The sequence below is a fragment of the Odocoileus virginianus genome, chromosome 9 (assembly GCF_023699985.2).
Source record: "Odocoileus virginianus isolate 20LAN1187 ecotype Illinois chromosome 9, Ovbor_1.2, whole genome shotgun sequence".
In the NCBI taxonomy this organism is placed as follows: domain Eukaryota; kingdom Metazoa; phylum Chordata; class Mammalia; order Artiodactyla; family Cervidae; genus Odocoileus; species Odocoileus virginianus.
Genome location: NC_069682.1, coordinates 33,109,062 through 33,130,242, shown reverse-complemented (window position 1 = coordinate 33,130,242; position 21,181 = coordinate 33,109,062). Strand labels below are relative to the sequence as shown.

The window sequence follows — 21,181 nt, the reverse complement described above, 5'->3', positions numbered from 1 at the left end:
GCTCCTACATCTTGATTTATTGTAAAGATTTAAAATATATATATATATATATTTTGTCTGAAATTTAGTGGTGTCTTGTCATAAATTAAAAACTAAGCTGGAAGGGCAAGGAACTACATGTTAATTATACAAGTGAAGACCTATGATTGCTCAGTGTCGTATCTCAACTATAGATTTTGGCTTGACTTTTTTTTTAACAAGACCAAGATCTTGTTTGTTCTTCCATGGCCCATGTGTCGTTTTTTAACAGCGTAGAGAATTTCTAAATGTGTACTGCCCATCATTCAGTGTCTTACCCACAGTTTTTTGTTACAATAATGCTGGTTTTAGCTTTCATCTAAGAGAAATTGGAAACTTATTTATACCTGAGTCAGATGTCATTGATCAGTTTCCGAAGTTGCCTTAGCAAAAGGTGATACTTATCAGCTTGGTCCAGGTGCTCTGGAATATGTTTTTAAATGTGTCTCTACCTCCAATCAGAAAAGGAAAAAAACCCTACTAAATGAATCTTTTTTTAAAAGTTAATCACTGTCTACTTTTACTGTTAATTAATTCATCAGTTTATTCTGGGCTTAATTAAATATTTTGGACCCCAAATTAGCCAAGCATCGTCTCATGCTCGTAGTTTTTAAACCTTCCTTCAACACAGTGTTATAAAGATAATTTTTTTTACTTCTCAATCTTAGATTTTCAATAGTGAACATTGTCAATTAAGATTTAAATAATAATTTCTTCCCCAAATGATTCTTTTATTAATATAATCAAATAGACTGTTGATTTTAGCCACTAACACACTAAATAATAGTGTTTCCACTCCTGGAGGACTTTGGCAATAAAGCCCAGCCTGAATTCAAAGCTATGCCACATGTGTACTTTTCCTCTAAAATGGGTCTTTATTATCTTAAATATGAGAATAATTTGTAGGCTCTTTTCTTAATTCTTTTGTATATTTGAAACTTTTGCTTAAAAATTAACCTATAGCCTGCATATTTGAGTACCTGTGGGGTTTCCTTTTATGAATGTTAAAAGGGATTTTTTGCATATATTCGGGGATATTTTATGACCAGCATAATTTGGGTCCCTTAAGACAGGTACCATCACCCAGTTGATGGAAGAATCTGAGTTGAAATGAGTAGTCTAAAAATGAATACCTAGGTTATTTAATAACTAATAACCCACAGCCCCAAATAAATTAGGCTATGGAATAAATATGCATTTTAATAAATGACGGCATTCATATTGTGCTTTTTGAGACTGAGAATTCTTGCATGTGTGACTTATAGTTCATAAAGTGTTACATTTTATGTGCATCCATTTTTGAGAGAGTTAAAGAATTTTGGGGCCTAACTCTCCAAACCTAAGAGAAGAGAAGGAATCAAAATGGCCAGTTGGTGGAATTTTTGCCTTCACCAGCTCTTTCAAGCTTTAGATCAAATTACAGTAGTTTTGGGGCTTGAAGATTAAAAGGCTTCTTGTCTCTTGTGTTCACATGACATGAGTGCATCGTGCAAGTACCATGGATTCTAAAGTGGTCTCTCCTTGCTCACCCTGCTGTTTCTTATTCATCACATTTCTTCCCAATACCAGTTAACTAGGAGCTCAGGAGTTCATTAGGAAATGAAACCATGAAGGATAGAAATTCATTCTCTGAGACAATTTGACAGCAGTGAACTCCAGGGAAATTCCAGGAACTTCCTCCAGAGAAGACCCAGGGAAGGCCTGGGTGTGTGTGGGTGCTAAGATCACAGATCTTTAATAGATGAATAGAAAAGCCTCCACCTGGTTCTTTTGGGCTGAGCTTAAATCTGCAAGGCTGTTCACACTACCCTGTTGGGTAGGATGCTGGCTTTGGCCCAGAGTGGGGCTCCAGTTGTAGCCATGTAATAGGTGGACCCTGTCTCTTTTCCTAACAAATTGTCTCCCTTTGCTGTCTCCTTCTTTAATTTGTGTATTCCTGCCACCAGTTTTAAAGTCAGATCTGCACATAACTTGGCCTTTCAGCAAAAATATTGTAGGTTTCTCCACTTTGATTTTTCTAAGAACTAAATATAGAGTCTACTTTTGGTTCCCTATGAGAGTGTAGAGGTTGCCAAGAGTGGAGATAAAGGACCCTTCATGAAATAGCGACCTACCTGATTCAGTGATGTAAGGATGATGACGGGTTTATTTGTTTTTCCCTCGTAGAGATGTTTGCCGTTCCTTTGAGGTGTCACTGCACGGCTGGGCTGATCAGGAACAGTCCTTGTTTAATGTGGACATAGAACTCCCCCCAAAAGTGATTTTCCCTTTCTAAGCGGAAATTTGCCCAAACCAGAGACAAATGGTTGCCATGATGTTTCTCTATCTGCACCCCTTAAACATTCTGCTCCTTTTGAAAAAACTGCTCTGTCCGTGGTTATATCTTTTATGTTATTCCCTCCCCCGAAACCCGGCCCCATCCCTTATTTTGAATGGCTCCAAGGCTTCCTAGAAACTGACTGGTGTGTCTCTAATTTCTGCTGAACTGATTTTATTAAAAACACTGCACCATAGGGGGTTTGACCTCCCTCCTAAAATACCAAACATGTCTGCTTTAGAAACTCACAAAGGTCTCTTCTGAAGAGCCTGTAAATCTGGTTTCAATATGGCTTGATTATAGACTAAAAGCTTGAAAGCAGTGGCATCTAGTATCGAGTCTGGAAGTAGCCTTTTTGGGGCCAGGACAGCTTTTTTCTTTAAAACCTTTAATTGGTCCTCTTCTGTGTCTCTTCGCCCACATAACTTTAAACCTTCAAAAGCTACATGGTGTGATGAGGTTGAACTTAGCCAAGGGAGCAATCAAGTGCGCTGGGAGTCTCGCAGCCTGGATTTCTATGTAGACTCCATTCCCATCAGCTGTGTGAACTTGGACACTTCACTCAGGCTCCTGGGCTACTCAAGTTTGGTTCCCCACACCATGGGGGCAGTAATTACACTTTGTATGATCATTGTGGAGAGGTATAGGAGTAGGTATTCCTACCAATACAAGAGTCTTGGATGAACTCAAGTGGCCCCCAAATCCTCAAAATTGTCCCTACAAGTTTTTATTTGTCCCTACTACTTATACAGTGAATATTTTTATTTGACTTTTTAGTATTTCAGATAACGTATTTGAGGTTTGCAAGTCCTTCAGTCACCTGCAGACTGGATTTAACTTTTTAAAAATTCGCTTTCAAAAAAAAAATTCGCTTTCAATTGACTGCTTTTATTGAATGGCATCACGGACTCAATGGGCATGAGTTTGAGTAAACTCTAGGAGATAGTGAAGGAAAGGGAAGCCTGGCGTGCAACAGTTCATGGGGTCGGTCATAAAGGGTTGGACTCGACTGAGTGACTGAACAACAAATTCTCTCCTAGGTACAAATTATGTTGGTTTGTAACTATTTCCTTTTGGAATAATCTAAATGGCTACTGATAAGAACCTTTCCATTGTGTGTACCTATTCTGTTTTTCCATATTTGACAGAATGACGTTCTCTTAGAGTTTCAGCTGCTCCAGGTGGTTAATCCATTGAGAAGATCACGGGAGCCAGGTTAGGTGAGAGAAGGTGTCAGAACTGCTTGAACGGTGTGTGTCTGATTGATGCATTCAAGTACAATTGGTCTCATAGGTAGTCCCAACAAAATCCAATGGTTCCACTGGTTTGGGGGACTTTGTGAATTTGGGGGGGGGCACCCTGCTTAGTGAGCAATCTAATTTCCTGTATGAAATTAATTTAGTTACTCTGTGGGTCACAGTCATCATGAAAAAATAAATTGCTGCAGCACCCATATGCTCCCTCCCCCACCACCCCCACACCTCATTCAGTGCATGTTGCCCTCACTCTGCAGACTTAAAAAAATCAGATCATTGATCTGAGAATTAGAGATCCAATGAAATAATGAAACACTTTCAAGTTTTGACATCTCTTTACTGAAAGTACAGTTTTAGACTTTAAACACACCCTTGTTAATTTGCTAACACTGCTAACAGTTCTGTGGTGTGGTGGTATCGTTCCCTGGTCTACCATTCCAGAAGTTTGCAGATGGAACTGAGAAGGGGGAAGGACTGAGTTTAACCAGATAGGGGTTTACTTTCAACAAGGCAGCAATTTTCCAATGGTTCTGCTTTGTAGAGTTTACAAGTATTTGTTTCTAAGGGAGGGCTACCAACCATTGGGCTGCAAACTTTCCCCTTTATATGAATATGAACGGTGGTAACCAGATAGGCATTGATGAGCAATCTTGGAAGAGTCTTTGGATAAGCAGTTAGATAATGTCTCAAGGCATTTAAGGAGATTCATCAAAACTTTAAGGAGATTCATTCTTCCTGGTAGCCAGTGGCCAAATGGCCCCTCTGGGGCTATTTCAAATTTGTATTTAGCTGCTTGTATCTTGAAGATTAGATTGATATTGGACTAAGCCTGAGTAGAAGCCTGAGAAGATGAGTTGATAACTATTAGTATTTATCACACACTGTATGTATAAACAAAGGCCATGCAAGCCAAAGGCTCTTAGTAATCCTGGAATGATTTTATGTTTAACAAATTTCAAGACAGGGTGTAAGTAGATGTTGAAATTTGTCAGCGGTTTGGTTTTAGACATGTGAAGACTAGGTTAGTTGTGATGAATTAATCAAGTTGGAGGCTGTTATGTGGATTTACTGTGAAAGATCTTGCATTACAAACCTAATGGAACAAAAATTGTTTAAGCAGTGAAAACCAAGAGAAATGCATGAAGCTCCTTATCCTGAGTCTCTCCCTCTTGGAACTTCCCTGGGTCTGATGAGAACAGTGGAGAAACACCACACTTCAAGCCTTTTCTATCTTTTCAAGTGTTAGAAGTTCAGGTGGAAACATGTTTTACTAAATGTAGTGGATGTGATTTTTTTTTTTTTAATTTATTTTTAATTGAAGGATCCTTGCTTTAATACCACAGATTTTAACTCACCGTTAGTTGCCTTGGTGAATGGGGTATTTCTCACCTGGATTTAAGGCTTAAACTGTGAACTCCCAGCGGGGAGGGTCTCGGATTAGTCACCTCTGTAGGTTTCCAAAGTCTAAGGGGAGAATGAGATGAAGGAAAGATCAAGGCTTCTTGCCAACAGGTGCCTGAGTTTAGATTGTCAGTAAATAAACATTGTCTTTCTGTTTGTTTCTTTACCCCAAACTATTGTTTCTACTGGCTGCCTAAAGGAAAACGAATTACTTATGAAGGGATTGAGGTGTGGCCAGCCGGTAAAGTTAGCGCAGCCTCCAAGCTCATTGACGGAAATGGACTCACGAAGAAGTACGCCCTCACTGCCCATGAATCCAAGAGTTGTATTTTCATCTTATTATTTTAAAATATTCAAAGTTTCGTCAAACATGGTTTCTCTAAGGAATTAAGAACAAGCTCCTGAGAGCTGTGGTCGTCACAAAGCTCAAGGATCCAGAATGTGCGGGCAGACACACCATTTCATCTTTAATGGTTCGTCTCAGTCCCACTGGGGCAAGTTTAGCAAGTGCTTTTTTCTTTTCTTGGAAATGAGCCTCTGACCAGAGGCTGTAATGAAAGCAGTGTATAGTTTGCTGAGTCTTTCATTCAAGGGCACACCAAAAGTTATAAATAAATCCCCTGCCCCCCTCAAACATTTCGCATTTTCATTTGAAAGTGCTTTCACTTCAAAACTCAAGTGGTTCTGGTGCATCCATTTACACTTTTATAATTTAGACTTTTGCAGGGCTTTCTTTTATTGTATTATCCTATAGTTTATATTATTTTAATATAATTGTTATATATATCACTATTATGATATAATTAATATAATATCATAATGTGCGTGTTCAGTCACTTAAGTTGTGTCTGACTCTTTTGTGACCCCATGGACTATAGCCCACTATGCTCCTCTGTCCATGAGATTTCCCAGGCAAGATTACTGGAATGGGTTGCCATTTCCTTCTCCAGGGGATCTTCCTGACCCAGGGATTGAACCCATATGATAAAATTGATAGAATATCAATAGCATTAATTTATTGATATTATTTATATATTTCTACATATATCAATAACTTATTTATATTTATAATTTATATATAAATATACCAATAATTTATTAATCATATTAATACCATAATACAGAATATAATTTATATATACCAAGTATAGCCCAAAATATTCTGTGTGTGTTAGTCACTCAATCGTGTCTGACTCTTTGTGACCCCATGGACTGTAGCCCACCAGGCTCCTCTGTCCATGGGATTCTCCAGGCAAGAATACTGAAGTCGCTTGCCATTCCCTTCTCCAGGGAATCTTCCTCTCCTAGGGATTGAACCTGGATCTCCTGAACTGCAGACAGATTCTTTACTGTCTTAGCCACCAGGAAATCTGTAAAAAAAAAAATTCTATATTATATTATTATTTTATTATTATATCATTTATTATATTATTATATATATTATTTTTCTTAAGAAACTAAGTTAGGTATAGATAACTTAAATAACCAAAGGCAAATTAAAAGAAAATGTATGTTTGGGTAGAGGGTAATCATTTGTGCCTTTCCAATCCTTGTGTTATTTCTAGTTTCCCATAGTCCCTTTATGTATTCAGCAATATTTTGTATGTACACGTATTTACATTTTCCATGAGACCTGGCTCAAACCAAAGTCAACCTGCTTCCACTAGTGTTTGCTAAAAATACAGATAAAGTGTGGAAAGGAGAAACCCCGTTTCTCCAAAAGCAGCACTGTTGTCCGTCAACATTTTCAAAGGCAAACTTCTCTGCAAACCTGGTGTGGCTGCCAGCCCGCTGGACTCTCCCGGGACTCTTCTGTTCGAAAGTGCGGAGGGGGCGCTGCTGTCGGAGGCTGCCTGAAGGCAGATAGTCCGTCCCTCTGGGATGCTAATGTCAAGGGTCATTTCCCAGGCCTGACACTTGATTGTGAAGCAGGTTCGGAGGTCAGCCTTTCCTGGCGCTGGTTTGTGACAAGCACTAGGGGTGGACCATAAACCCCCTCATCCTTACCCATCTTGTTTAACCACAGGAGGCTGGCTGTTGGCATTTGTATGCAAATTGGGGTGAGTACCTAACAGGTGGCTTTGAAATGTTCAATTTGTTTATCTCCTCGTGGGAAGCCCGGCCTTTTCTCGGTGGGGGAAGATTTATGGGGCTGTCTTTCCTGGCTCTCAGCAGTGAATTAAGTCCGGCGGGACCCTTGGCATCTTCATTCACTCAAACTGGCCATCAGGAGCGGAAGGTCTGCTGGCCCTGGGGACTGACCTGGCCAGAGGGGCCCCTGGAAAGGCACTGGCTTTCAGGTGGGGGCAGCAAGCAATGGAAAAGGGAAAAGCTCCTGTCTTCAGAATATCTACCACACAAATATCTCATCTGGAAAAAAAATAAATCGGCCATTTCCTCTGGCCTCCTCTCCACACCTGTTCTGGGAAAACGTCTGTCCTTCCTGGGCTTGGAGAAGGTCTGCCAGAAGTCTCTCTCCAGGAGGGTCTCTGTAGGAACTTGTTTTAGTCAGAGGTTCAAAGTGCTCATCGTCTCGTGTTAACAGTCCACATGGACCTAGGAGCCTGGCGGGCTACAGTCATAGTGTCGCATAGAGTGGGACAAGACTGAAGGCCTGAGCGTACACACACACAGGGGCCATGGTGAGTATGGTTTTGGCTCGAGGGACCTGGCTTGTCACCTGTGGTGTGGCCTCAGCCTAGCCAAGAGCTCTGTTTCCTCACTGACACAATGAGGATGATAATGTTATCTTATATAGATTGAGACTGGGTTGTTGGGAGGATTAACTAAAATAAAGAAAGATTTAGCTCCATGCCTTGCAGAGTTGTAAGTGTTAGCCATTACTGCAATGTATTGTTCCTTCACAAGCCCTCTCAAAGATTAGAGTGCTCCGGGGAACCCCACGCCTACTCTACAGACCAGGAGCCAAACTGGATGAATTCACAGATCTAGTGATGTTTAATCATTTTTATTATTGAGTGTCTTTAATTTATCCAAGTTAGCCTTCCGTGTTTATAGTTTGCTCGAGACAGTAGGAAAGGGACTTCCCTTTTCCTGGTGGTCCACTGGTGCTCCGGCCACTGCAGTGAGAAGCCCATGCACTTCATCTGGGGAGTATCCCTTGCTCACCACAACGAGAGAAAGCCCAAATGTAGCAATGAAGTCCCAGTGCACCAAAAAAATTAAAAAAAGAGAGTAGGAAAGCAACCTCATTTTGATGTAAAATATTGAAACTACAATATCCTTGGTAGGAAAAGGTGACTTATTAGGAACCACTGTGATGTCCGCATTAGCCCAGAGCAGATTGTGGGAACACTCCCCATAGTCAGGAAGGGTATGTTATCTGCTCCCTTGGACAACAAATGCCTGTTTTTGCATTTGCATTCTGTTAATGAATACACACCTGTCGACTGTGCGACTTTGCCCGGCTGACCTGTTGACGGGTGACCAGCCACAGTTCACCACTTCAAACCCAGGTAACTCAAACATGTGGCCCAACCCCCTGTCTTGCCACTTGGAAGTCCATGTGCCAGGCTGGTGAGGGTCACCCCCATCGGAAGGCAAGAAGCAAGTTAAAATGTTGTACTGGAACATTCCTGGATTCTGTAAATTGAGTAAGGAGTGTTCTCATGAGAATCCATGTTTTTTTTTTTTTAATTTATTTATTTTTAATTGGAGGATAGTTGCTTTACAGTATTGTGTTGGCTTCTGCCATACATCAATGTGAAGAATCCGTTTCTACGAAATCTGTCGGTCCAACACGACACTGCAGTTTTGATGACAGAAGTGCTCAGCTGCTTCAGTCATCGTGTCTGACTCTTGGCAACTTCGAGGCTGCTCTGAATTCATGGGCCCATGAGTGACTAGCTGGGTCTGGTGGGATGAGATGTTACAGATTTTTCTGACCAAACAGTTGGCCCACAAAGGCAACTGGTCAGGGCTGACAGCCACTTGATCACCTGGCAGGAGGTGAGCGGGGGGCTCAACCCAGGCTGTCAGAGAGAGTCATCGCCTCCCTGGCCAGGCCAAGTGGGGATGTGCAACCTCTAGAAAGCCCAGTGGACTTCCAAGGCAGACATCCTGATGGCCTGAGCCAAGGCGGGGGTTGGGGGGCAGTGTTGGTGTCTGGCTGGTTGGGGATGCGTCACAGCCTTGGTTGCACATGGAGAGGAGTTGCAGAGCCTTCCTGCACGTTCTGGCCAGTTCTCGACTCCTCTGCATCGGCCGGCAGATGCTTGACCACTGGACCATCAGGCAAGTCCGAAGTCAGTTTTCAGTGTTTGAAAAAGAAGCCATTTGTTCAAAGATTCCATACTGACTAATGAGACTGAGTTAATCATGCCATCTTTCATCTTCATGTTTTTCATTTGTAAAATGAGAGTCACAGCAACACTGTTTTCCTCCCAGCTCAAAATTGAACTATGGGAAGTCTGTGCTGCTAGTGGTCCTCTGAGCTCCCTGGAAAGGCAGTGAGAAATAAAAGTTATGATGAAGATACTATTTTGAAGTAAGGATAAGCTGTTTCTTGTGTTTCTGCATTTTTATTTCCTTTGTACTTTTCGTCTGTTACTCTTTCAGTCTTGGTTTTGATTCATTTCCCTTCTCCCTAATGTTTATAGTGGTTTAGTCGCTAAGTTGTGTTCCATCTCTTTGCAACCCTGTAGACTGTAGCCCACCAGGATCCTTTTTCCATGGGATTCTCCAGGCAAGAATACTGGAGTGGGTTGCCATTTCCTCCCCCAGGGGGTCTTTCTGACCCAGGAATAGAACCTGCATCTCCTGAGTCTCCTGCTTGGTAGGCGGAATTTTTACCATTGAGACACCTTGGAAGCCCAATTGTTTATAATGAAACTATAAAGCTTGCTTTATGAAGGCACAACATGGTTTACACAGCAGTTACAAGGTTAAGGCCATCCTTCCTTTATTCCTACCAATATAAGCATTACCTGTTTGGGATAGTGTTTAAAATTGAATTTACATTCACAAAAAAATCTCAGGCTTAGAATTTGGGCCAGGGTGGGTAGAGAGAGAAGAGAGAAAAGTCCAAAGAGTATGATTATCAAAAGTAGCATGGACTTCCCTGGTGGTCCAGTGGTGAGGATTCTGTGCTCCCAATGCAGAGGGCCAGAGTTCAACTCCTGGGCAGGGAATTAGATCCTGAATTCCTCAACTAAAGATCCTGAGTGCCTCGACTAATACCTGGCACAGCCAAATAAATAAATATTTTTTTAAAAAATGAATTGACTTCTAAAAGGAAATTGGCAGGAGCACTGTTGAATATTGTTGAAAACAAACATGCTGAGTTTTCTTAATGTCCTGAATGAAAATGAAGCAAAAGAAAACATCAAGTTCAACAATAACAACAACAAAAAAAAAAAAAAGGAAAGAAAGATAAAGAAAATGGCACAGCAAAATTAAAGACCTTAGAATTCTGCTTTAAAATGACCTTAACCTTTGTACTTTTTCACTACTTAAGACAAATATTATATAGTGATGAAATGGTTTTTTGTTTTTGAAAAATTTCTACATTAGCTGAAATGTTAAGATTGGTAGACTGTGTCACGGTTAGAGCGTCAAGACGAAATATTTGTGTTTCTTGTTCACCTACGCCTTGTGTTTAATATTTAAATAATGCAAACGGGGGACTTTTCCTGCCTACTCCACAGTGGGAAGAAACTGGCTAAGTGACTTGCCTGAGGCAACGCTGTGAACAGGGATTTCTGCCTCAGACTACATTCCTGGGCCACAGTCTCCTAATAGAGCCTGAAAGCTTGTGAGAAAAATAAAATCAAGTTCACAACGTTTTATTTCTGAATGGAAACTGGACAATGGCACTTTGTCTGAAATTGGGTCTCTACCTTTCAGGAGGGCGAAACCACATTAAACCCAAACCACACTCTTTCTGCCAAGTCTCACCTCATTCCTCCTAGTGGGGCCAGGAAGGAATTGTCTGCCTAGCTGATTTCTGGTGCTTGTAGGGGGCGGGGTGGGTGGAGGTTGAGAAGAAATTTCTTCTCTTCTTTCCAGGTTTATTTCCTCAGGGGAAAGCCCATGTTTTATATGTTGTTCTGGCAGCAGTGGGGAAAAATTTTCATTCTTTTCTCTGATGACTGCCTGATGATGGAAAGAAGGAGAGGCCATTTCTCACTTGCCTTTTTGTGGCCTTTGGCTGAGGCAGAGAGAGGGAGTGAAAATACAGTCTCATCTGCTCTCTTACTTCTGGTTGCCTCTTACCTTCTTGCAAACCACCCTTCTAGCCAAAAGGAGCAGAAATCAATTGATTTGTGTGACCTTTTGTGGTTTCTATGAATGAACCTTTCTGAAAGATCTCTGTTCGAGAAAGAGAGTGATTTTTCCCTTTGGAAGCATAGATGTAGAGAAAAATGATGGGTTGAATTACCCTCTTACTAGTCTTGATTTTTAATTCTTTGTTAAGAACCGGGAGTTTCTGGTACGATTTCTGTAAAAAGTATCTGAACATATTTTGCAAAGCTGTAATATGTCAGATTTCATGTAAATTGTATTTCTAAAGCCTCAATACTACTTGGACACTGTAATTATATCTGGACCGTTTCTTTTTCAGCAAGAGTCACAAACAGCTTTCTTCACAGCCATGCTTTGATATCTTCATTCATTTTACTTATGACACTATCTGATAAGAATTTCCTTTCAGATTGCAGTCAGTGATCACAACATAGGTAACTTTTTACACCACTGAACTCATGGAAGAGTAGCCTTCTGTTCCAGAATAATCAAAATGTTGAGCAACGTTTAGCCTCTCAGGGAAAGATGAATATTTGATATTTCAGAACTTGAGTTGGGCAGTACAATAGGAATTGTCAGGTGCTGGTAACATGCTAGAATCAGAAAGTAAAGACATTAGGTTATATGGAGTCTAGCTGACAAAGGGTCAGTAGCATGACTAGCATATAAAAGGTCAATGTTTAAATTTTCCAAGTTTTGTTTAAATTAAATGTCTGAGAAAGAGAGAGAAAATTCTTGGTTGGTTATATCAAAGCTTTCAAAGGTGCTCTGGGCAGAGAATGAGAAGGACGAAGAGATGCCTTGTCTTGGTTTTCTATCTTACACTGTTGCAAATATATCCAGAGAGAGAGAGAGAGATGAAATGTAAACAAACAAACCAAAAGAATGAGGGGAAAGAAAGAAAACATACAGGAATATTAGAAGATGAGGAGGAAATTAAATTTTTTTCTTGGGTGTGGAAAAGGGAAACAAAAGGGACAGATTAACATTTAAGAAAATAAGCCCCAGGGTCACACGTGGCCTCCCAGGCAGCAATTAAATCTGGTGTCTACGACTTTGAGAGATCAGAGCTTGGTGTAAAGAGACACAGGAGTACCAACAAAGTGCCAGCCCTTCTCTCCCCAGGGTTTGTAGAGCAAGTTCCCTACATACCAACGAGTTCTGTTCTGAGAGTGTGTTCATAAGTCCAGTTTGTTCATAAGTCCAACAAAGTTAGCCTTTGCACCCAACTGACACAATCAGCTGTATAGTGCTATATAGTAATACGTTTATGATACTTTTAACACAAATGAGACATAAGAAAACAAGCACAAAATGTAAAGAAAACATTTAAAACATTATAGTACAGCATCTTGAAAAGTACAGTAGTAGAGTTCAACAGCTGGCACACAGGGACTGGCATCCAGTGAACAGGTAGGAAGAGTTATTGACTGGAGGAGGGAGAGGAGTGCAAGATGGTAGAGCGGAAGGGTCGTCAGAACCCGCTTGACAATGCAGGGGACATAAGAGACCCAGGTTTGATCCCTGGGTGGGGAAGATCCCCTGGAGAAGGATATGGCAACCCACTCCAGTATTCTTGCGTGGGAAATCCCATGGACAGAGGAGCCAGGTAGGCTACAGTCCGTACGTAGGTTGCAGAGTGGGACATGACTGAAGCAACTTAGCAACATGTGCTAGGCACAAGGATCGTCAACAATATTTCACTCACACCTGACGTTGATGGCACAGGTTCTGGTTCCTTGCTGAATTCAGTTCTGTCTACTTTCTTGAAAAACTGATCCAGTGATGTCTGGATAGTAGCTCTTCTTTTTTCATCATAGATGACACAGTAGCACAGAATTGCATTCTGAATGGCTGCTGCAACATTTGTGTATAGGTCTACACTGGAACCCTAAGCCTCAAAAACTAAAGTGCCTCTCAAGTAAGGAAAATTCCCTTGCCATTTCCTGCTCATCAGTCTCTTCAGTTCTTCAGTTACTTCTTCTTCCTCTTGTCTCTCTTTGTCCTTTCTCTGGGCCCCCAGTTCCATCATGTCTTAATTAGTAAGCTCCTCCCGTTTGCCCAGCAAGGAGTTCAGTGAAGTTGTCCTCTTGTAGACCTAGCTCCAGCTTCTCGCCGAGGGTCACTAAGCTGCTAGTGACCTCTTTGGACTTCTCATCCATCTTCTCAAATCCATGATAATCAAGAACAAACTGTGGGCAAAGATTCTTCCAAACCCCATTTGCAATGATGGCCATAACTTTACTCCAATGAACTTAGTTTTTAAATTTTTAAATGACTTTTTAGATGTCATAGTCCTGCCATCCGCCATCTGTCAGCTGGAGAACCAGAATCACTGATGGTGTGAGCCCCAGTCCAAAGGCAGGAGAGGACCAACATTCCCGCTCAGCAGGCAGGCAGAGAGAGAAAAATTCACCTTCTTTATACCTTTTTGTTTGACTCAGACCCTCGGTGGATTGGGTGATGCCCACCCACCCCCATTGAGGAAGGTGATCAACTTTACTCAGTCTACCAGTTCAAATGCTAATCTGGACACCCTGTGACACAATGAAACTGACATATACAATTAACCATCGCAAGGGCAAAATAAATTCTAGGCTTCAACAGTACGTGAACCGAGAACCTTCAGATGTTCAAACTGGATTTAGAAAAGGCAGAGGAATCAGAGATCAAATTGCAAACATCTGTTGGATCATAGAAAAAGCAAGAGAATTCCAGAAAATCATCTATTTCTGCTTCACTGACTATGCCAAAGCCTTTGACTGTGTCGATCACAACAAACTGGAAAATTCTTAAAGAGATGGGAATACCAGACCACCTTACCTGCCCCCTGAGAAATCTGTATGCAGAGCAAGAAGCAACAGTTAGAATTGGACATGGAACAACAGACTGGTTCCAAATTGGGAAAGGAGTATATTGAGGCTATATACTGTCATCCTGCTTATTTAACTTCTATTCAGAGTACACCATGCGAAATGCCGGGGTGAATGAAACACCAGCTGGTATCAAGATTGCCAGAACAAGTATCAATAACCTCAGATATGCAGATGACACCACCCTTATGGCAGAAAGTGAAGAGGAAATAAAGAGCCTCTTGATGAAAGTGAAAGAGGAGAGTGACTAAGCTGGCTTAAAACTCAACATTCAAAAAACTAAGATCAGGGCATCCAGTCCCATCTGCTGCTACTGCTAAGTCACTTCAGTCGTGTCCGACTCTGTGCGACCCCATCCCTGGGATTCTCCAGGCAAGAAGACTGGAGTGGGTTGCCATTTCCTTCTCCAATGCATAAAAGTGAAAAGTGAAAGTGAAGTCGCTCAGTCATGTCTGACTCTTCGAGACCCCGTGGACTGCAGCCTACCAGGCTCCTCCATCCATGGGATTTTCCAGGCAAGAGTACTGGAGTGGGGTGCCATTGCCTTCTCCGTCCCATCACTTCATGGCAAATAGATGGGGAAACAATGGAAACAGTGTCTAACTTTATTTTCTTGGGCTACTGAATCACTGCAGTTGGTGACTGCAGCCATGCAATTAAAAGACGCTTGCTCCTTAGAAGAAAAGCTATGACCAACCTAGACAGCATATTAAAAAGCAGAGACATTACTTTGCTGACAAAGGTCCATATAGTCAAAGCTATTGTTTTTCCAGTAGTCATGTATGGATGTTAGAGTTGCACCATAAAGAAAGCTGAAGGCTGAAGAATTGATGCTTTTGAGCTGTGGTGATGGAGAAGACTCTTGAGAGTCCCTTTCACTGCAAGGAGATCCAACCAGTCAATCCTAAAGGAGATCAGTCCTGAATATTCATTGGAAGGACTGATGCCAAAGCTGAAGCTCCAATATTTTGGCCACCTGATGTGAAGAACTGACTCCTTGGGAAAGACTCTGATGCTGGGAAAGATTGAAGGCAGGAGAAGATAGATGAGATGGTTGGATGGCATCACCAGCTCGATGGACATGAGTTTGAGCAAGCTCTGGGAGTTGATGGACAGGGAAGCCTGGTGTGCTGCAGTCCATGGGGTTGCAAAGAGTCAGACATGACTGAGTGACTGAACTGACTGAACTGAGGGCAAAATAAATTCCAGATTCTAACTGCAGCTGGATGGGGCTCCTGAAGGGGCCTCATTCTGATCAGACTTGATACAGAAATGGCAGGAGGTCAGCAGAGAGAACTCAGGGGGACAAATCCAGAACTTGTGACATTCAGTTTTGGTGTACCCCAAATCATCTGGATTATATAAAAATAAAAGGAACACTGGGGCATGGGATCTTCACAGATGGCCAAAGGGTACAACTCTTCAAAGAGAGAAACTGCTTGAAAAAGAAGAAAAACTCAAAAAGAGAAAGTGAATCAGCTGGTTGAGTGTGTGCTTGAAGGGAATGACGCTGTCTTCCTTCTTGACAAGCGTGGAATCGAAAAAGCTGTCAATGTGGAAATAAATCGTCCATTACTGGAGCTGAGAGGTGGAGGTTGTCTGAGGTGGGAAGGGACCACAAAGTCAGAAGCTCAATGTAAATAGTAACATCTTTGCCTTTGGTGCCATCTATGTGGTGAATGAGAAAGGAACCAGGGAAATGAAAAGATGCTGCGGGGGCAGGGAAATTAGTGCTGATGTTTCTCATTAAAGCAGTAGGCTTGGCAGTAACAACTGGATGTTTATAGATGGCATTTCATCTATAGCTCTGGGATTCCACTGAGCTTTAAAACAGGAGGACCTGGTTCACACCTCTTACCAGGAGAATGAATTACCTTCCAGCTCTCAGGAGTGGTGTGAAGGACATCTCCAAGGATCTTAGATTCATCAAACTGTAGAGCTAAGTATGGTGAGAGGTTAACTAGTCCGATGCCCTTTTCTCATAGGTCCAAAGAGGTTAAATGACTGGCCCAAGGTCACACTGCTACTTAGTGGGATTGCTGGGACTGGAACTCAGTTCTGTTTCCTTTGAACCTCAGCTGTCACTTTCTGTGTGTCTTTGGAAAAGTCATCTAACTGAGCCTCTGTTTATCATCTGTAAAATGTGGGTAATGATAACACCTAGACCAAAGGGCTCTTGAGAGGACTAAATGAATGAGCACATGCTTAGAACAATGCCTGGGCAGTGGTGGTCGTTTAGTCCCTAAGTGGCCTCCTACTCTTGTGACTCCATGACTGTAGCCCTCCAGGCTCCTCCATTCATGGGATATTCCAGGCAAGAAATACCAGAGTGGGTTGCCATTTCCTTTTCCAGGGGAATCTTCCTGACCCACGGATGGAACCCAAGTCTCTTAAATCTCCTGCATTGACAGGCAGTCTCCTGCATTGCAGGAAGATTCTCTTACCAGCTGAGCCTGCAGGGAAGCCCTAGAACAATGCCCAGCATACAGTAAGTGTTAAATTCATGTTAGATATTATGGATGATTCTTCTTTTTAAGGGTACCATTCATTTAAAAAAAAAATGCTGATGTAACCTCTTTTGCGTGCCAGTGATGTAAAAGAATCAATGGGGATGGAAATGGCAGGTAGCACCAGTGGTCTGAGTCCTCTTTTGCCCCAAATCCTAGACAACAGGGATGCTGGGTCACTATGAGCAGGAAGCAGTCCTGGTTCTCTGGACCCCTTCAGCTACAGGGCAGTAGAGTTGTGGACGGAGCCTACGGCCTGGCTCCTGGCCAGGTCTCCACTGGAGGTTCTGCTTGGCAGCCAGGTTGAATCTGGGGGGAGGTGTGCCTCCCAGGATTGGAGGCAGAGCCCTGGCTGGTGCTGGAACGTGCCGTCCACAGCTGTGTGTTTGGTAACTGCTGGAGCTCTGCTGCCGTCTCCCCTCCATTCCCCCTACCCTCCTGGCCGTGGGTCTTTGGAAACCACTCCTTTAGATAAGACATTGAATTTCTATTAATAAACAAACTGGGGCCAGAGAAAACATTTTAGTCCTTTGCCAGTTATTTGACTTTAGTGCAAATATGTTCTCTCCTTTTTTCATTTTGGCTGTGTTTGGTCTTCACTGCGGTGCGTGGGCTTTCTCTGGTTGTGCCAAGTGGAGGCTAGTCTCTAGTTGTGGTGTGCAGGCTTCTCATTGCCGTGCCTTCTCTTGTGGAGCACGGGCTGTAGGCGAGGGGGCTTCAGTAGTTGCGGCACATAGACTCTTCCTGTGCACATAGGACTAGAGGTTGAACCCGTGTCCCCTGAATTGGCAGGCAGATTCCCAACCAATCGGCCACCAGGTAGGTCCAGGTTCTCTTCTTTCTTGAAAGTGAGTTTTAAGGGGTGCAGAGTGTAGAAGAAGGAGCTGGGGTGGGATGGATATTGGAGATACTGAAATGGGGAGAAGAAAGGTCAGAGTTCAAGGGCAGATGTGTTGGAAGATAATGCTTCCTCCCCGGTTTAGCCTAATGTAGGAGCTTCTGGAAACCAACATACTGTACAATCAAGTGGCAGTAACCTGTCACCAAACTGAATTCCTTAACAACCGATTGAGCCATTCCTACACCTTGTAGGCCCAGGTACTCTCTGTAAGTGCCCCGCACACAAATCCTAACCCTAAGCTGAATAATTCATTTCCTTTTACTTCTGCTCAAGGTAATTTATCAAATGAAATGATTTATGGGAAAGAGTTCTTTTTTTTTTTTTAATGTATTTGCTTGGTTGCACTAGGTCTTAGTTGTGGCATGTGGGATCTAGTTCCCTGACCAGGGATTGAACCTGGGCTTCCTGCATTGGAAGCATGAAATCTTAGCCACTGGACCACCAGGGAAGTCCCGGGAGAGAGTTCTTGGCCGTGTAAAGCACACTAAAAACGTTTTGGTGATACTCTGTTGATAACTTTTCATAGCAGGCATGAGTGTGGCCTGTTGGTTACAGATATACCTCCTCAAGGCATAAGAAATAGAATAGCCCCGTGTTTCAGGCTTTGGGGGCGTGGGGTGAGGGTGAGGAGGAAAGTTGCTTTTGGCCATGTTGCTTCTGGAAGGAGCTCTGAAGAATTCTACTTCTTCGCTGATGAACCAATGAAGGAGTGAAAGGATGTCTCTTTGAAAAGTGAAAAAGTGAAAGTTGCATCTGACTCTTTGCAACCCCATGGACTGTACATAGTCCATGGAATTCTCCAGGCAACAATACTGGAGTGGGTAGCCTATCCCTTTTCCAGGGCATCTTCCCAACCCAGGAATCGGACTGGGGTCTCCTGCATTGCAGGTGGATTCTTTACGAGCTAAGCTACCAGGGAAGCCCGTTGCTCAAGGGCAGGTGAGCTAAGCTGACCCAGGTGGGCGGAGCCAGCACAGTGTGGGTCAGGGGCAACAGCAGGGGACCTGGGTGGCCTCCTGCATCCAGCAGGCCTGGTTCTGCTCCAAGGACTCATTGCTTACCCTCCTCAGGGCTCATAGATGCCATCTCAGAAGGTTACATGAAAACACACACACACACAGCACTTGGCACAGTTCCTTGGACAGAGTAGCTACTGGAGAGCAGTTATTATTATTACTATGGAGGCAGGATTTGTACATCTTTTCACCATAATTCAGATTTCAAGCTCTCACAAATAGACACCATGAGCCAACTTGCTTCTTTGGCCTCTCTCAAAGATATCACAACCTCTGATGGATTCTGCTTTTTATTTCCCCTTAAAGACTGAAGATCTGACTGCTAGGAATTTAGGTGAGTGAATCATTCGGGGTCCATTTGGCACAAGGAAAGTTCCGACAATGGCCTTGGATCTTGTTTATATCAAACTCACAGTGGCAGTGATGCGCTGTCATGATAAAAGCCAAGAAGCATGGTACACTCCATGAAAGGAAACAGGCATTAACTTTCTTCCCCAGCCTGGTTACTCGGGACATTAATCAGCCCATAAAAGTGGGATTAAGTCAACTTTCAATTTAGGGTTTGTAGTTCACCTTTAAAACGTAACCGTTCTTTGTGTTTTCATATCGGGTGATCACATTTTAGACATAATGAAAGAGCAGGGGTATTTTCCCACAAATGTTCGTGGAGTTCATGACTACAGATGGAAACCTCCCTGAAGACATTTAATGAACAATTATTCAATCTGGGGGATGGCTTTGGAGGAGCCATGCCAGCTGAGGGCACATTAAGTGAGTTTCCTAAAAGCTGTATAAATGAGAGACTGGAGCAACCCTCAAACATACAGTCATCCAGTTTATCCTTTATTGCCTAATGAATATGTTATAATATCACGGGCCCATCAGCCTGACACTGCACTCTGGCTCCGATCCCCTGAAGGCAAACAGATGGATGCTTAAATCCTTCCTCTTAAAGTCTTACTGGATCGCAGAGCGTTTGCTGAGATGGAGAGCCTGAAATTTTCTCAAGTTCTAAGGCATCCTCCTTTGAAGGTACTGCTCTGATGCTGCCCTAAAGGTTCACTTTTCTCTTTGTCATTTTCCTTTCTCTAGGACACAAAGCCAGAAGGGCCTCTGGGGGTCATTCCAGGCCAGAGTGTCTATGGCTCCCAACTATAATAAAGAGAAAAATTCAGGCTGCAGTGGGTTTTCCCAAGCAACTACATTTATTCAACTCAAAGAACAGAATCTCAGAGTCCAAAATCTCTGGACTCTGAGATTTTGTTCTTTTTTCCTTTTCTGGTATAAATTACTTCTTTTCTTAGGTGATATTTTAAAAGTATCCTTTTTGAAATAAAACATTTTCCAAAAAAGCTTCCTTTTAAAAATTTTGCTGTAAAAGCCAAGAGTCTGGGGGTCAGGAGTTTAGCATCAACCCTCCATTTTTGGGGCCAAGGGTCTAAGGTCAAGGCCATCGCACTTTCCTTGGTCGCTCCCTAGTTGGTGCAGGGGTGGGTGAGCAGCTGGCATCTGCCTCCAACCTGGTGTTTTTCCCTCCACCATGCGATCCCCCTGAAGTGGTCGGAGAAAGACTGGCTAAGTGTGCCATAGCTCCTGGCCGTGGGAAGGGCCATCATCGTCCTCCCAGGCATCTGGCTTTTCAGCAAGTGTCTGAAGTGACCGTGTCCAAGGCAGGACACCTAGAGGTTAGGGTTCCGCTATGGTTTGCCTTCAAGGTTCCTGGACCACACAGGCATGCAAGTGTTTCATCTACCAACCCGAGATGCCCACAGGCACAACCTCAGCCACTCCTTCCTCAGGGTTAGGCTTGGCCGTCTTGTGTGCTGTGCTGTGCTTAGGCACTCAGTCATGTCCAACTCTTTGTGACCCCATGGACTGTAGCCCACCAGGCTTCTCTGTCCATGGGGATTCTCCAGTCAAGAATACTGGAGTGGGTTGCCATGCCCTCCTGCAGAGGATCTTCCCAACCCAGGGATTGAACCCAGGTCTCCCACATTGCAGGCAGATTCTTTACCAGCTGAGCCACCAGGGAAGCCCAAGAATACTGGAGTGGGTAGCCTATCCCTTTTCCAGCGGATCTTCCTGACCCAGGAATCAAACCGAGGTCTCCTGCATTGCAGGTGGACCCTTTACCAGCTGAGCTCCCAGGGAAGCTACTGGCCCTTTCTAGTTTCCCATTTTTCTTCTCCCTCCCAGAGCAAGTTCCCTAGAGCATGTACGCATGAACCTGCATTGCCATTAGCAATTTCAGGATGAACAAGTTTATTGTTTTTTTTTTTAAGTTACTTGAGAGCTGGAATTATGAGAAGGGGAAAGAGATAGATCCAGGGGAGTTCAGACAGAGCAATAGCAGCAGCTCTAGATCTAGGATGTACAGAGTGGGAGGGGAGGGCAGAGATGGTGTCAAGGCTCTGGTGCTAGTGATAGAAGGTGTCCAGACAGGAGGAGGCTCCTTGGATGAGTGGATGAACAAAGTGGATAACCTTGGCCCTCTTTCTGGAGTCCTTTACTCGGCAGGAAGGATGACCCTAATGATGGGAATTTCTGAGCTTGATCTTGAGCTGGAGACCATCAAAGAGCTTGGTTCTATCCCTAAAGAGACCTCAAGCCCATCAGCTTAGATGGGGG

General features: G+C 43.1%; 1 non-coding gene across 1 annotated transcript; it reads right to left on the bottom strand.

The window, feature by feature from the left end:
• Positions 1-17,912: 17,912 nt before the first annotated feature.
• TRNAW-CCA (transfer RNA tryptophan (anticodon CCA)) lies at positions 17,913-17,985 on the bottom strand. The gene has a single exon. It is a non-coding gene; the product is annotated as a tRNA-Trp (tRNA).
• Between the last annotated feature and the right edge of the window lie 3,196 nt (positions 17,986-21,181).